Source organism: Microtus pennsylvanicus, chromosome 21, assembly GCF_037038515.1.
Source record: "Microtus pennsylvanicus isolate mMicPen1 chromosome 21, mMicPen1.hap1, whole genome shotgun sequence".
NCBI classification, from domain to species: Eukaryota; Metazoa; Chordata; class Mammalia; order Rodentia; family Cricetidae; genus Microtus; species Microtus pennsylvanicus.
Genome location: NC_134599.1, coordinates 11,274,433 through 11,290,450, shown reverse-complemented (window position 1 = coordinate 11,290,450; position 16,018 = coordinate 11,274,433). Strand labels below are relative to the sequence as shown.

At 45.6% G+C, this 16,018-nt stretch overlaps 1 protein-coding gene across 1 annotated transcript in view; it reads right to left on the bottom strand.

The window, feature by feature from the left end:
• Positions 1–13,985, bottom strand: part of Creb5 (cAMP responsive element binding protein 5) — a 393,781-nt gene extending 379,796 nt beyond the window's left edge. The window contains exon 1 of the mRNA XM_075955284.1: positions 13,923–13,985. The gene's annotated coding sequence lies outside the window, so the exon portion shown is untranslated. The remainder of the gene's footprint in view (positions 1–13,922) is intronic.
• Between the last annotated feature and the right edge of the window lie 2,033 nt (positions 13,986–16,018).

The following is a 16,018-nucleotide window of genomic DNA, read 5'->3' as shown; positions in this document are numbered from 1 at the left end:
CCACGTACCACTTAAGCACTGTGTATTTTGGCTTCTTTACCCATGGGCTGGGAAGGGAAATATCACTCTGCGGGTTCCACCATGCAGCAGTATGTCATCCTAATAAGATGTTTTGCATGAAATTTCTTTAAAAGTCCTAAAAATGGGGGACTTTACTGGCTCAGCCAGTAAAAGATGTTGCCGAGCCTGAATGACCTAAGTTAGATTCCCTGGGACCCACGGGGTAGAAGGGGGAATACTGACTCCTGCAAAATGTCTCTTGACTCCCACTCTTCTCCTGTGACATGTGTTACTACACATGCACAAATGCACGCGTGTGCGTGCCTGCACACACACACACACACACACACACACAAACACACACACAAACAAATTAGTAAATAAATAAAGCAATTTCCAAAGTCTTAGTTGCTGCCTGGGCATAGATTCTTGGGTAAACAGACAGTTGATTTTACAAAGAAGCACTTAGATCCTGATAGTTCTAAGTACTGGTAAATAGTCCATCTTGACCATACATGGTAGCATATGTTCGTTGACTCCCTATGCCTTTAACTTAACAGCCATTTCTTGATATACATAGGAGACTCTATGGTGATGGAGGAAGGTCATTGGATAAGTAATAAAGAAACTGCTTGGCCTCATAGGTTAAAACATAAGTGGGAGGAGTAAACAGAACAGAATGCTGGGAGGAAGAGGAAGTGAGCTCAGGGAGACGCCATGCTCCCTTCTCCCGGGTGGACGCAAGAGCTCTGCTTTCTGAGACACACGCGATAAAGCTCCGACCCAGGATGGACGTAGGCTAGAATCTTCCCGGTAAGCGCACCTAGCGGTGCTACACAGATGATTAGAAATGGGCTAAATTAATATGTGAGAATTAGCCTAGAAGAGGCTAGATAGAAATGGGCCAAGCAGTGTTTAAATGAATACAGTTTGTGTGTTGTTATTTTGGCCATAAGCTAGCAGGCGGCCAGGGTGCTAGGGACGCAGCCCCGCCGCTCCTATTACAACACTATGGTATCAAGACTCCCTGCAAACACCCGAATCTTCAGATGCTTGTGTCCTGTATATAGAATGGCACAGTCTGTGCATGCAGTCTATGGTCCTCATAGTCTTTACTCTGCCTCTAGACCGCTCATAATTCTTAACACAAAGCAAAGGCTATGTAAGCCATAGTTATACTCCTGCGTTCCTCACTTTTTTTGTTCCTATGACAAAAGACCCAAAGCAAACATCTTCAAATGAGAAAGGTGGTTTGGCTCCTAGTTCCAGAGACCTCAGTCCTAGATCAGCTGGTTCCAGCGCTGTGGGGCCCGAGGTAGGACAGTCCATCAGTCACGTCTGAAGCAGCTGTTGATGTCATGGCTCTCCTTGTGATCTAACTTCCTTCTACTAGGCCCCACCTCTTAATGTGTCCATTACCCCCCAATACTATCACAGGCTTGGACCATGCTTTTAATCCATGGCCTTTGGGTGACATTCAAGATCCAAATCATAGCAACTGTATATTATTTAGGGATTAATGGCAAGAAAAAATATTCACATGTTTGGTACTGATGCACATTTTTTCAAATATGTCTGATCCTCTCAGGGCCAAATCAATGTCAAGATAAAGAACCCACCATAGATGTAATATATTTACAAACATACATGGTTGGGCCTCATGAAGCTGCTCATATTTGATCATGGCAATTTCAGACAGATGCTAACGAGTCTCTGAGTCCAGAGGTTTCCATTTTAGAGCCTGTGGCTTCAGGATCCACAAGGTTCCTTCTGAGCAGATGCCAGCGAGCCATGTTCCTAAAGCTGGCTGCAAGCCCTGGCTGAGTGTTTAAAGGTCAGCAATGACCAACTTCCCTTCTGCCATCCCCACCATCTTCTGAAGCCGGGAAATGGTCCTCATCATGCTCACGGTATCCCACACCAGTCTGTGACCTCTCTTTTCCCTGGCAAACGGCTCCAGTTTCCTGGACCATTTTCCAGAGGCTCAGCTTTCAGAACTTTCAATTTCCACACTGTCCCTTGAGAATCTTCTCACAGGCCAGTATCCCTGGGAGGAATGAGGTTCTGGTCCCTTTCATAGCCCACAAAAGCATCACATCTGACTTTCCTCATTGATCCTTATGCTAAGAAAAGTAATCAAGTAACCCAAACAAAAGTGACCAAGTAAGGCAAAAGGTTATTTTCCAAATTGAATGACCGAGCTCTCAATGCACAGGGCACAGGGCATACCCTGATCCAAGCCAGTCTCCAGGAAGCAGGCATCTGATGCTGTGTCCAAGTCTTGGCTGCTGAGATACCCTACATTTCCAAATTGCAAGACATGCACGCACGCGCGCACACACACACACACACACACACACACGTGCACACACGCACACACTCTCCAATGTCACCTCTCTGTATTAGTCTGAAATGACAAAATCCTCTTTAGGTTTTTTTTTTTTTTTTTTTTTTTTTTTTTTTTTTTAACCTTCCTGATGAAACACCAAATCACACCTAGCTAGCATGGACCAAATGTTCTATATGTTCTGCTACCCTATCGACGTGACAGGTACAAATTTTGTCCTCTCTTTAATATAACCGAGGTAGAATATACCTGAAACAAACCTTAAGCATTTTAAGTGTACTGTCCTACCAGTGTTGTGATAGCCTCAAAAGCTTCTATTTTTAAAATATGCATAAATAACTAGGACTAATCAAAAAATATAAGACTTCCCAAATAGAGTTTTTCAAATATGTGTTAAACATTAAATATAAACTACTCACACAATTCACTCTTACAGCCTTCCTTTTAAAGATACATGAGTTTTTATGCTTTTAAAAAGGTGGGGTTTTTTTTCCTGGAAAGAATAAAAATGAAGCCAGTATTTAAGGGTTAAGTTGTCTGCCTTAAAAGGGTCCCCTCCAGAGGGCATGTTGAGTTATGTTTTTGTTTTTTTTTTTTTTCTCCTGGTTTTTGAAAGTGATTCTAAATACGTGAAAAACAAACAACAACAACAACAACAAAGCCAGTGTATTTATCTCTCAGCACTGTCTCCACCCAGGCAGCAGACATTGCTGTTTGGGTTTTTTAATGTTTTGAATGGCTTGGGGATTAGCATGGGTATTTAGCAAAAAGTACAACTTCAAATTATACGCTGCTTCCTGGTGCCAAAATTCCATACACCATCAACCCTATGACGTCCATGGAGCCGAGCACTAAGAATGGTGGCTGTTAGTCACTGGCTTTGCAAATGAGAAGAGGAAACTGTAAACAGTGTGTGCTTAGGCAGGCTGCCTTTAAGAAGGAGGATGTTTTCAATGCGATCTTAATTCTTTTAGTGTAGCAATGTCTTTTAGTCAACAGTATGTACCTAAACCAACATTACAAATAGACTTGCGCTAAAAAGTGGGGCAATATATTCATGGGCATTCAAGCAAAAGATGATGATGCCGGGCATGATGGCGTAGGCTTGCAGCCCCAGTACTTGGGTGGAGGGGGATGTTGAGACAGGGGAAGCCAAGTTCAAGGGAGTTTTAAGGCCAGCCTGGGCTATGCAGTGAGACCCTGTCCCAGATAAGCAAAACGGGAACAAAAGCAAACAGATGACTACTGTATTCACAAGCAAGCATGTTCCCTGGTAACATGTTAGTCCTAAGTACCTAAGGGTTTTATTCATATATAGTTTTTATATAAACATAAATACATACACACATGGGGGAGAGAAAGAAAAAAGAGAGAGAGAGAAAAAAAAGAGATCAAAGTTGCTTTACTTTAACTTTTAACATAATGCTTAGCAGAAGATACAGGATAACTGCTCCCTGGCATCAATCACCAAACCCAGTGTTAAGTACAATGTATGCCGCATCCATTGATGATACAGACACACAAAATCTGCCACAGTCACACCCTACCCACTGCCGTTATTAAGAGGAAACAGAACCCAGATCTCAAAAGCAGGTCGCAAGAGTTAAAGTGTTTTGTCGAGCATCGTTAGGGAACCAAACCAAGTCTATCTTACTCAATGAATAACTAGAGACATCTACCTTCCCTCCTCCTAACAGATGAGCGACTTGCATCGTTAACCTCAATGTCTAGCCACATCCACACTTCTGTCAATCACAAAGTAGCCTAAAAGAAAGTTTGCCCTAGACACTAACCAGAACAGGTTTGCAACAGGTGCCTCATTGCAATGTTTAGAATAGATCCTGTGCCAGGAAATTAGTATGCATGTATATGTTTGTTAATCAATCCAGGTACATGTAGCCCGAAGCTAGGGAGCTTATAATCATAGAAACCATTGAAGTGCAATAAAAGGCGTGGAGGTGCACCACAGTGTTAAGGCAGAGACATGAACAATGGCAATGGCCAAAAACAAATGGAAGATCTACACCTATGGGTCATGCAGAGTAAGGCTTATATTTAAGCAACATGGCACTCACAAATCTAAGGTTGTTTCTTGTCCTGTTCACCCATATAAACAATGAGCCAAAAAGTGCCCACCTTATCCATTCCTCAGTTTCTCCATCAATAAAATGGGTTGGAAACTATGTGTTCATAATTAGAGACTGAATTCTCTAATGGCTTCAAGACTTGTTTCAAAAACAAGTGATCCAATAGAGATGAATTTTGATATAGATAGCCCTACAGGAGGTAAGGAGAGGGGTCCGGGTGAAGTGACCCGGGAAGTTGGAAAGGCAGAGGTTCTCATCAGTATCAAGTCACAAAGGATGGACAATGAGGTCTCTCCTCCTTCCCACAGGCAACGCTGCTTGTGGACTCCACAGGACAGACATAGGAAGAGCTTGGGAATCCTCCTGTTTATCCTTTGCATCCAACAGTGGATTCATGTACTGAAATCATATGAAACCCTGCAGGTGTGAAAACACACACAGATATAGATCAGCAGATGTTCTAGTGTTCCTTGAGAAATACTGGGTCTTAAAATGTTTTTTAAGGGTGACAAATAGGATGATTGCCTTCAGTTCGGGGGTTGACAACTGATGTCTTGCCCTAAGCGACTTTGACCTAGGCAGTGACACAAAGCTTGTGTTTGAAGAGAAGAAACTCTAGGGGATCCAGATGTCTCCAGTGAAGTAAGATTTTCCCTCCCAAAATAGTTACAGGCAAGTAGTACCAGGGACAGGAAAGAAAGCTGGCAAAATAAGCAAACTGCGGGGTTCTTGACCTTTTCCCAAAGGGAGACTTTCTGCTAGTGGCGTGTAAACACATCTTAAAGCTAAGGCATCGGGAAGCACGTTTCTCTAGACAGCCATGCTCAGAGCTTAGATATAACAGAGCTCACGTCTGACCCTTAGAATCATCGCTAAATAAGTCACTCTGTAAGGTTGTATTTTCATTCACCGTGTTTCCAATTTAATTTTTTTGCATTTATTTGTTCATTTATTTTGTTGTATTTATAGCTATGCACATGCTATAGCACATATGTGGGGGGGGTTCAACCTGAAAAATCGATTCTTTCCTTCTGTCACACACACTCTGGGGACCAGAATGAGGTGGTCAGGACTGGTGGCAAGCTCCTTGACGGACCGAGCCATCTCAACATTCCCTAATTATGTTTTCCTAGACGTGTTTTGTAAAGTGCAGCATTACTGTGCCCATCTCTTGCTGCACCCAAACTCTGAATGAAGACTTCCTTGCAATCGCTTCCCTTAAGAAAAATCATGGAATCGTAGAGAAAATACCTTAATGATCAGTTAGAACTCAGGCTCTCTAGTTTTGCTGCACATTGAGGGTCTTTATAAGCACACAGGACCCCAGCCCCACCCCATGTCCATCAAGTAGGAATAGTCAGTCTAAGGGAAGCCTGTTGATTACTTTTTGTAAGTGTCAAAGGTGGTTTCCCTTGGGCTGCTATGATTAAGAGCCATGTGCAGACTCGCATTGTCGGGCATGGTAGTCACCGGCCACACGTGGCTATCGATCACTTGACATGTGGCTATCCAAAATTGCTATAGTAAAATACATCCCAGATTTCAAGGATTTCATTACCAAAAAAGTAAAAGAATGTAAACTATCGCATTGATGTTTTTGGTTATATGTTGAAATTTGCAATGATAATATTTGGGATATACTGGGCCAAACAGCTATTAAAATGAACTCCTGTTTCTTCTTAGTGTGGCTCCTGTATATGACAAATGACATCACTAGCCTCTTCTATTGCAATGCCCTCCTTTAGCTAGTGCTCTTTTAGCATAAATGAGGAAATTGGCCAGATTAGGTAGCCCAAGCCTGAATCTCAGAATGTGGGGAACTGAGGCATGAGGATCTGGAGTTGGAGGTCACCCTGAGCTTCACAATGAGCCCCTGTCTCAAAACAGAAGAAACAGAGACAGCGCAGATGGGTAAAACCTGGGGGGGTCTTTCTAGCCTCGCTTTGCCTGTTGCTATAGAGAGCACTTCACTGTGGAACCAGAAATGGTGGGGAGAACCAGAGACTGTCGATTGGTTTTCTCTATCTTGTCTCCCTAATTGTTTCTTCAAAGGTCAGATATGAAAGCTGAGTTCTCTATGGAGAAAGAGCCCTGTCTCTGGCATGCATGCATTTGTGCTGCAGCCTTGTAGGATTAGGCCTGAGCGCGAAGTAGTCAGAAAGGCTGACTATGACAGAGAAATCTAGCAAAACATTACCATGAAGTCAGTGCAAAGAGGAGGGAGAGAGCTTTTGCCACATTTCAGCAGAGAAATGACCCTGGGCTTGGGGATATCACTCGGGTAGTAAAAGGTGCATGCTTACCATTCATGGGGCCCTGGGAGAAAGAAAAACCAGACTAGACCAGACCAGACCAGACCAGACAGACCAGACCTACTGACACTGGAGGTTGTCGGCATCCTGAGAGCTGCTTCTGACTCAGAACTACAACATTGCTCCTTTCCACTGTGAGGAGTCACAGGGCTGTCCTTACAGGGAGGCAAACTGGGTTCTTCCAAACTTCACCATGTCACACCTCAGTGCCCTTCTGGAAATGAACTCTCTCCCCGGTGCCTTCTACTCTCTGGGTTGCAAAAGTTGAAACCCGCGCTTTAGAAGCCAGGCTTAACTCAAAGAGAAAAATCCACTGCTAATAAAGTGACATGGTCCTACCAAACTGACCAAATGGAAATGAAACGTCTGTCTTCTAATAGTCAGTCGATTTAAAGAAAAACAAAGATTTTTGTTGCTATTATTGTTGCCTGTTTTCCCCCCTTGGGAAGCCGGCAGAGAGAGAGAGTGTGTGGCATAAAATTAGCCAAAATGTGTTACATTTGAGAAATCACGCCTGCAACATAGGGGCTCCACGGTAATAATAGAATGAAAGAGGACTGGATTCTGATGTAGACTGCAAAGGCCTGGAAAGGAAAGCTGTGGGTCAAGCCAACCAGCGCACACAGTACAAGCATTCAAGGTTTCTGTTTAGATACTCTTGTTCTCCAATCCAGTGTGGGCAGAGCCTAAATCAGAAAGAAAATGCCCAGGGCTCTGGAGCCCTCTGTGCTGCTAAATTATTCCTGTTGTTATAAGTTGTCAAGTTTTGCCAATGAAACCCAAAGAGCACGCTTCCAGACAACTCATTTTGCACAGAATAGCATTTACCTCCAAACTCACTCCTACGCTGACTTGGAAAACATAATATATTGCAGATGGGTGCCCGGCAAAACCGAATGGCCAGAGTGAGCTGAACACTTGATCTCTTCAGGAGAATGGTAATTAATATAAACTTTAAGACTTTTCTCGGCCCTGTCCTTAAAGATGACGAAGACAATTAAAGAGAATCGTTGCTTCACTCTGAGATGGCCTTTTCAACCATTTCTGTTCCACCCAGTTTGTATTCTCAAATGAAGTCTCAATAATATAGATTTGTAAGGCTTAATATCATCATGAAGAATACTTTCAGGCAAAAAATAATTTTAAAATGTCAGTATTAGGAAATTGAGCATTTCATATATATACACATGCAAATATAGATTAGAAACTACTGTTCGGTCAAGGCAGTCAAATCAGTTTTAAAATCTTATCTTTGAAAGGTTGTCGGTGAAAAGGCTTGAAAAGAGGGAAGTTTCCAAAGCCTTGGCTTTTGATGCATATGTCCCTGATAGGGGCATTTAGGTAGCCTGCCTGACAGCAACAGAATTCTGAGCTGAAGACAAGAAGCCAGGCATTCAGATCTGGTTCCCACCCTCTGGCATGGACCTTGGATAAGCTAACAACTATAACCAGCTTCAGGAGCTCTTCTGCTCACTGGAGAGGTTGACCAGGAGGCTCTTTCCTGGCTCCAGCATCTGTATTCAGCTGTGGGTTTTTACCCACCATCAAAGTCTCTAGGCTGAGTAAAAAGAACCTTTTACTACCTCCAGGATCAGGTCAAATCAAACACCAACATGGTAGTTTTCCACTCTTGTTAATTTGGGGGGGAGCAGAGACTAGAAATGTGAACCTTAAGAAGTCAATTTAAATATTCAATCTCCAATCAGTGCACTTATTCCTGACTAATTTTCAGATTAAAAGGCAGAGGAGACCATAGGTTGAACCTGTAGGAAAAGTAAACGGCCACCTTGCATCCCATCACAGGCATTTGGCAATTTCCCCTGAACTCTGAGAATTCTTTGAAAGTTCCAGAAACTTTTCTCAGAAATTTTCCTGGTGTGTTTGGAAGAGTGTTATCACTACCTGAGAAACCCTAAGAAACCTTCCATCTTTCTGAAAGCTCTTTTATGTTGAATTTCTCATCTGTGATTCCGAACCACTGAATTAATGGGTATTTAACAAACATATTAATTGTTAATTTTTCCTTATTACTAAATCTAATAATCCTGCAGTAAAAACGTTACATGCTGTTGTCTTTAAAGTACCAGGCTTCCTGAACAAAGCACGGTGACCAGAAACAGTCCATTCATTTCACACGGCAGCAGGAAGGGGTCCTTTGTGAGGTTTTATCTCCCAGACTTAAATATTCAAAGCTATTGCTCTCTGTTCATCTCCTTATCTCAATGGTATCATTTTTTCTTAAACAGAATTTGGAAATAGTCCTCAATTTAAAGGTTTAAGCACTAATTTCTAAAACCCTTAGTTGATTCCCATAACACAGCGGCAGTCAAACTGGACAAGATAATAAATTGACTGAGATCATTGTCCGGCTTCATCCAAGAAAGCAGCCTCTAAAAAAAAAAAGGGATCTTAAATTGCCTTAGAAATCCAATTTGCAGGCAGCAAAAGCAGCATATAGATGGGAAACACCAGCCTTGATCACATTAATTTTGTGACTAACAGCATTGCTTTGAAAGGGAAAAGAAAAAAGACTGAAATACTAAGACCACTCAAATCCTAAGTTCAGTCTAACAGTGCAACCAGGAGAAAGTGAACTGCACGGATGAAGCTCACATCTGGAGGGTGCAGGGACCATCAGACTCCAACAAAATCATTTTTAACTCAAGACAAACACTCCAGTGATTTATGCTTTGTAAAAAGTAAATCACCGTAGGAAGTGGGGACACTGGGGCTGTGACATCAGTTTCAGCTCTCAGTGCAAAAACCTCTCAAGCGTTGGGGCACGCAGGTGTGAGAAGCAGGCAAGAGTTACAATAAAAATATTCTACAACTGAAAAGCTGTACAGGAGACACCTCTAACAGCCTACCATCTACTTCACCGCCTATTCAAGAGCTGAAACATCAAAGCAAGATAGAAATAAAAGCACAGATTCCACCCCCCCCAGGATCAATCTAATAAGCTGACTGATCAGTATAAAAAGGCAGTAAGTTCCCAAATGACTTCTGAATGACAGGTAATTCAGCTGTTTCCTTTAAAAAAACAAAGTCTGACTTGGAGAGATTATCAGTTGAATAAATGTATTTACTGAGCCAAGTTGGCAATAAAAGTTGATACAAACATAAAGAATTATTGATATAAAAATGTCCACGACCCAAACCGAGAAAGTGTGTGAAAAGGCAGTGAGTTAGCCTAGAGCTATAGAACTAAAGTAGAACTAATAAACTAATAATATTTAATGAACAGCACCCTTCTGTGGGGGAGACTGTATCTAAGTTTGAATGTGGAAGCAAATATTTTGCTTTGTCTTTCATCTTTAGGTTTCTTTAAAAAGAATGCTGTCTTGCTAAAACTCAAGCACTTATTAAAGTGACCAATGAAAGCTTTCTGGAGAGGATTTTTTTTTTTTTACCTGACACCTTGCTTGCTACTCTTCATAGCTGCCCGACAGCAGTTCACAGGCTCATGAACATATTTTATTCCAGAAATAAAGGTCTCACACACACACACACACACACACACACACACACACACACACACACACACAGCTATACAAAGTCCTACCAATCCCAGCAAACTAACAAAAAACACATACAAATGCAAAATAAAAATCCACTACCAACTCGTGTCTGGGAAAATATAAGTCTGATCTCGACTGATGGGAAATGCTTTCTCTGCTCCGCAAACATGAGCATGCTCTTACCCTGGCTGGTAGAGTAAAACCGCGATGTGTTGCCTTCTGCAGATCAAAAATTTCCCTTCTTTCTTGAACCTTCTTTTAGCCAGCAAGATCAGAAAGGAAACACATCTTTGGTGCTTGCCTCAGTCCTTCAGAAGATTGCGGGCTAGCTCTCCGCTTAAAAGAGAGCAGACCTGATACTCCAATCACTCTGCAGCTCAGAGGCCGCTCGTGCACGCTGGTGCCTTCTTTCCTCCTCCTCCTTTACATTTCTTTTAGTAATGAGACTAATTTTTCCAGTAGCCTTCAACTCCCCAGATTTAACTGACATGGAAAATGTGACTGAGTGAACTTGTAGCCCTGTCTAGCCTCCAATCCTACACAGAGTGAACTTGGTTGTGGTGAAGAACACCTCACAAGCAGCTACATGCTCAGTTTCTGCTCCCTGTGCTCTGCAGCACAGAACACCAAATAACAGTGCGCCATCTAGTTAGCAAAGTGCAATCTCCATCCCTAAAGGGGGGACACCTTCCAACCCTGGGAGCCAAGCTTGTCAGGGTTCAGCAACTCTAAAGGTCCAATTGTTTATTTCAATAAAAAAAAATATCGCTACTGGGATAATCCACATCTAGTGGATATGGGAAAATTTAGGTTATAATGGCACCACAAACTTTTACATCTAACTTTGATTTACAAGATAAAAGCAAGTTTTAAATTAAAAGGGCTTTCTGTTAAGAGAGCTTATTATTCTGAAGACGGGAATGATTTTCTTGGAAAGTTGTCCCTGGGTGCACGCCTATTATCTTTGCTTTGCCCCTTCCACTAATGAGCGTTTATCTAAAGAGCCTGTTAATCCTCTGATGTGTGCTTCTGGTCAGAGGTAACAGTTTGAATAAAACCACTAATCACCGATCACTAAATCACTGATCATTAATCGCACTCTCCAGGGCCCATGACCCTGGCCATTTTCCCCTTAGGTGTCTGCCTCACAAACAAGAAGTTTAACATTTTCAATGCGCCTGCATTGCATGGGGAGTTATACTATTTCATCTCTAGACGTGAATAAATAATAAATACCGCCAGGAACTTGAGGAAGGGGGTGTCAATCAGCCTCCAGTCAGGAGTTCACAAAGCCTGCTCCACAGCTAGAGCACGCTGGAGAAAGTAGATCTAATTATAACAAAACACGTGTTCTTCAAGTAATGCCACCTATTCAGAATATAAAATTTCCTTTATTTAGTTTCTTCCATCTCCAAATCAAAGAGTACTCGAGTCCCCTGTCCCCTTGCAGCCGAAAGCTTGTGCCTGAGTTTGCTTATGCTTGATTCCCCGCTATCTTTCACTCACCCCAAAAGTTTTCTCTCTCTGTCCCCTGAACAAGCCGCACACAGTGGGTGCTGTCGCGGCCGGTGTAGATTTAAAGGGCAAGCGGGGAAGATTCTAACCCAGTTCTGCAAATTGGGTATTTAACTTCCTCTGTAAACATAGAAACTCAAGGCTGAGAACAAGAAAGTACCACGCGCGGCAGTGTATTGTACGGTGCCTTCAGCTCCCAGACACATCTCCTCGCTTTGGAAATTAAACGTCTAATCTAGATCTTTTCCGCTAAATCTCATTTTGTCAGCTCCTTCATTTTTCCCCTAGGGCTGTGCCGTTCACCGGACTCTGGGCTCTCAGCCGTGGGTGTGTTCCTGTCCTAAGTCACCACAGGGACACAGTATTAGCATATAAGGTATCTAAACCTTTCCACGGGTTTTTCTGTCTAGGCTGAGCATTCTCGCCCGGGAAAAGGGTCCTGGCTAGTGCCTTTCTTAAATAATAAATAGAAAAGGGCAGCTTGAGCGCTCATCAGGTACTGCATTCAGACACCAGCAGCTCTTCAGCTCACTCCGGGGACAGCATTCCCCCTGAGGGAAACTGTAAAAGGCGGGGGCAGGCCTAGTGATAACGAGGTGGGCGGGGGAGAGATGGAGAAGGAGGGGTCGGGGAAGAGCAGGCAATAACGGTGTCCAGGGAACCCTCAGTTGCTCGGGGCTGGGGGTGGGGGGCGAAAGCAGAGTTGCTTTGTCAGCATTCTGAGCCCCTGGACCCTTGAGTATCTGAAGCCCTTAATCAAACACTTACTGGCCAGTAGAATGACGTAATGGACCTGTAGCTAGCCTTTATTCTTTGACACATGTCAGGGAGAGGGAAAAATAAAAAACCAAACAAGCTTTGCAGACTCTGACAAGGAAATGTACAAGCAGCTCACTCCAGTTCCCGGCCTTGAACCAGCATCAAGTGGGGGCGGCACTCGTTCAGGGAAAGTTGGAGCTTTTTACTAGACACCTCCTGAAAATAAATCTATGACCCTCTTCCCAACAAAAGCGGAATATAGGGGATATAGATATCCCCCCTCCCGAAGTGGCGGAGTGGGAGGGAGGGGACTCCTTTTGCTCTTTCTTGTCTCGACCCTTTAAGAACTTTGTGAAAAGTTTAAGCGGTTCGGTGGAGAATTTGGCTCAAAGGCAGGCTCCATCGCAGGGTGCTGAGAACCGCCTGCGTGTAGCGCGGCTCGGGCCCCAGCTGTCATTTGGGGTGGCAGCCCAGAAGAGGTAACAGTGCCTGCTCGAAGGGGACGGAGGCGGGAGGCGGCTGCAGGCGTGAAGGCAAGGGGCCTGGAGCACTCTCGAGCTGGAGCGCCTGGAGCGAAAGTCAAGTGCCCGTCAAGGGCAACCGCCCCTTCCCGGACGCGCGCCCACCAGCTGCAGCCGGCAGTTGACCTCCAGAGGTGGCGGCGGCTGCTAGGCACCCCGGGGAGAGCGAGCCCCCCTGCGCACTCGCCTGGCCGCCCCTAGGTGACCCGGCGTCTTTGCCGCACCGGTTGGAAGTTGGCAAACTTTCTCCGGGGTTCCGCTGCATCACTGAGAAACTGGGGACGCGGGGGAAGCTCCTGGTTCGTAGTCTCTGTTGCTGCTGCTGCCGCTGCCGCCGCCGCCGCCGCCGCTTGACCACACTTCTGGAGGATTCCGCACCTTGCCAGGGCTCTGGAGGCAAACATACACCCCCGATTCATAACTGTTCCCCGTGTCAGGGAAACTCACGCGCGCTCCCATACACGCACGCACACGGGGTCGGACACGGCGCTGGCTCCACTCAGCATCCCTCCAGTCGCACGGCGCAGCAACCACCGAGACGCGCTCCGGGACAGACACGGCGTGGGGTCTCTGGGTGGCTACAGGACACAGCACAACTCCACAGTCCACCAGCAATTGGGGCCGGACTTCCCTCTGATCCGCCAAAGTGTTTACAAACACAAATCAAGGGGGGGAAATGCATCGCATCCTCCCTACTCCTTGCCCTGTGACCTGCCCATTGGACCAAGTAACCTCGCGGCTGCAGTGGAGAACCAACCCCTGCAAACAAGGACGCTCCCAAGTCGGCTCGCGCGGCAAGTGCAGCAAAAGTGGCTAAATGCAAAAGCCCCAGAAGTGGCCGCGCCGTATTTTTAGGAACTTACCAAACAAGTGTGGAGAAGGCAAGAGCCGAGCCCGGGTGAAGGGACCACGTTGGACTGAGCAAAGATTACAATACATTCTATTTAGAGTGCATTACATCACCCCCCCGGTGACGTCACGTGGGATTCCTGAACTTCTAAATCATTGCGGTCCGCTGGGGAAGGAGGGAAAGATGGGCGGGGCCCGCACGCCGAGGGGGCGGCTCCCGCCCCGCCCAAACCCCGCCCCTCGAGCGGACCTGGGTGCACGCGGCGGCGGCGCCCGCGACCGCGCAAGCAACAGCTTGCACAGCCCAGCGCCGAGTAACACGGCTCCCCGACATTAGTGGTGTGAGTCAGCTTGGAAACAATCCTGATGGTTTCAGACAGGACCACGCAGGAGACACGGACAAGAGTTCTCCAGCAAGGAGAGCCTGCACAGGCGGAAAGAGTAAGGTTTGGGGTGTGAGCAAGAGAGGTGACAGTCGGATGCTAAAGGAGATGGAGGAAAGACTTTTGCACTTATAAATGCAGGACTCTCCGCCCCCAGAAGATACCCAGCTCCTTTGCCTGCGACAGCTGTGACCTCATTGCAGTGTTCTCGGCATGCTGGCTTCTCAGCATTATAGCTACACTTCGCCGCCCCTCTCCACATCACTCTCAAGGGCATAACTTCTTTCTTGGGCACACTCACTAGAGCTACACACAGCCCCCGGTCTTCCCTAGACCCTCATGGTGCGAGCGAGTAGCTGTGAGAGAGTCGCTACTGAAGGCGAAAGGTGAATCTCAGCCAAGAGCCAAGTGATGAGCCGGATTTAGACTCCGCGTCAGCGCCGGAAGGGCCCTGGCCATTACTTCCAGAGCCTCTGTTACTGGCCCAAGATCACCCGCTGGGAAGCAGCCGAGTCAGGGCTAGAATACAGAATCTAGGGCCAGGTCAGCAGCAGGAAAGGAAGACTGCCATTTTCAGCGTGGGCCACTTGCCACCACTATCACCTTCCTCATCCCCGCCAAGGGCTGGTTTTCCTTTTGGAAGCTCTCCCTTCGGAAGCATTGAAAGCCTGTTCCTGATGACCACTGTCATCCTGCAACCGCTCACGCTTTGCCAAGCACTTGAAGCCACGCCGTGGCCATGTCCTTCTTCCTCATCAGACCTTGGCACAAAGAACCGTGGCAGTGTTGTCATTAGCCCCATATCCCAGCCGAGCTAAGGCAGACTCCAGAAGGCTAGTAGCTCACCTCGTGAGCAGAGACGCCCTCCAGTTCACGTCCAACTTCAGATCCCACCTGAGCTCTTTGGTAGAACCAGGGATGTTCTTTCTCTTCTGGTGGGTGACTGGTGGTTAGAACTTGGATGAGAACTTCCTGGCTGGGAGCTGGATCTTTGCTTAGGAACAGTTTAGCCCCCATTAACAAACAATAATGGTTCCTGACATTTATGTAACATCTGACATTTATATAGTACCTCTCATCCCCATTTCTCACAGCCGTGACTGCGCAGTCTGCCAGAGGATCATGACCAGACTAGCTAGGAATTATAATGCTTTGCCTGTATTGTCACACTTCTGAGCTGGTTTTGACATACTAAGTGCAAGAGCTTTCTATTTCCTTTCTGGTTTGAAGTGTTTAAGTGGCCCTCTCCTCTTCCGGGTTCCCCGAAACCACAGGGGCTGACAGCTGCCTTTTCTTTGCAGCCTTCCTAAAAACTCCTCAGTGAATTTTCCCCCTTGTTCTTCTCTTTACAAAGCACCAAAGGACCTGGAAGGAAGACTCCAGTCCTAACCTGAATCTGAACCAATAAAATGCCGACTGTGACAGCTCAATTATCTGAGCCTACGGAAGGAAGCAATAGCCCACTCAGCAAGGACTTCTGGGCCCACATTCCATCCCACTTACCAGTACAGCCTGCTCACCTACAGCAGAGACCAACCTTCCCCATCCTCAGATCCCACAGGAATAGAGTAAACATCCCGGAGTTCAAGATGAGAGCTGGTGTTTCTCCTGGAAGAATGAAGTGAAGAATTAAAATAAACGAAGACGGGATGATCACCCAAAGCTTCGCAGACCTGCAAGGAGTTAACCGATTTGGTTCACAGTCTTCATGAACAGAAGCGTGAACA